This window comes from Pteropus vampyrus, unplaced genomic scaffold, assembly GCF_000151845.1.
Source record: "Pteropus vampyrus isolate Shadow unplaced genomic scaffold, Pvam_2.0 Scaffold1000003000, whole genome shotgun sequence".
NCBI lineage: Eukaryota > Metazoa > Chordata > Mammalia > Chiroptera > Pteropodidae > Pteropus > Pteropus vampyrus.
The window spans coordinates 1-882 of record NW_011917402.1 but is presented as its reverse complement, the minus strand read 5'-3'; the positions used below and the strand labels follow the sequence as shown (position 1 = coordinate 882).

The 882-nt window shown below is 28.8% G+C and overlaps 1 pseudogene; it reads left to right on the top strand.

The window, feature by feature from the left end:
- The first annotated feature begins 647 nt into the window (after positions 1-647).
- LOC111735536 lies at positions 648-766 on the top strand (annotated as a pseudogene).
- The last annotated feature ends 116 nt before the right edge of the window (positions 767-882 follow it).

Sequence of the window (882 nt, the reverse complement as noted above, 5' to 3'; positions counted from 1 at the left end):
ACACACACACACACACACACACACACACACACACACATATATATATGAGCGAAATTTTAAATTTTGATGAAGCCGTATCAATTTTTTTTCTTTTTGCATCTTATTGAAGAAATCTTAGTGTAATCTAATATCACAAATATTTATGTTTTCTATATTTTAAGAGATTACATTTAGACCTACAATCTATTTTGAGTTAATTTTGTAATTATGTAAAGTAAGGATTGAGATTATTAATGTTTTTGCATGTAGATATTAAGTTGTTCCAGTATAATATGTAGAAAGACTACTCTTTCTTCATTCAATTAACTTAGAGTATTTAAGTAGTTAAAATCACTTTCTTTATTCAAAATGAGTTTCTTATAGACAGAAGATAGTTGGATTTTGCTATTTTACCCAGTCTGACAATCTCTGCTTAAAATTGGTGTATTCAGACCATTTTTATTTAATATTATTAACAAGGTGATTGAGTCTAAATCTCAGATTTTGATATTTATTTTCTATTTGCTTTCTTTTTCTTTTCTGCTTCTTTTTAGATTAGGTAAAGTTGTATGATTTTATTTTATTTTCCCTTTTGATTTTCAGCTCTACATATTTGTGTGTTAATTTTTTTTTTTTTTTAACATTTACCTCTAAAATTTACAATAACTGTCTATGGCCATGCCACCCTGATAACAGGTAAAACCATCTGATATCAGAAGCTAAGTAGGGTTGGACCTGGTTAGTACTTGGATGGGAGACCACCTAGGAAGACCAGGTGCTGTAGGCATAAAAAATAAAAAATAAGGGATTGTAAGCTGACAAGGTCCTTGCAATCTGTGAGGTTAACCAAGTGTTAGCCTTGCCTAAAAAAATAAAATTTACAATAACATTTAAACATATTAC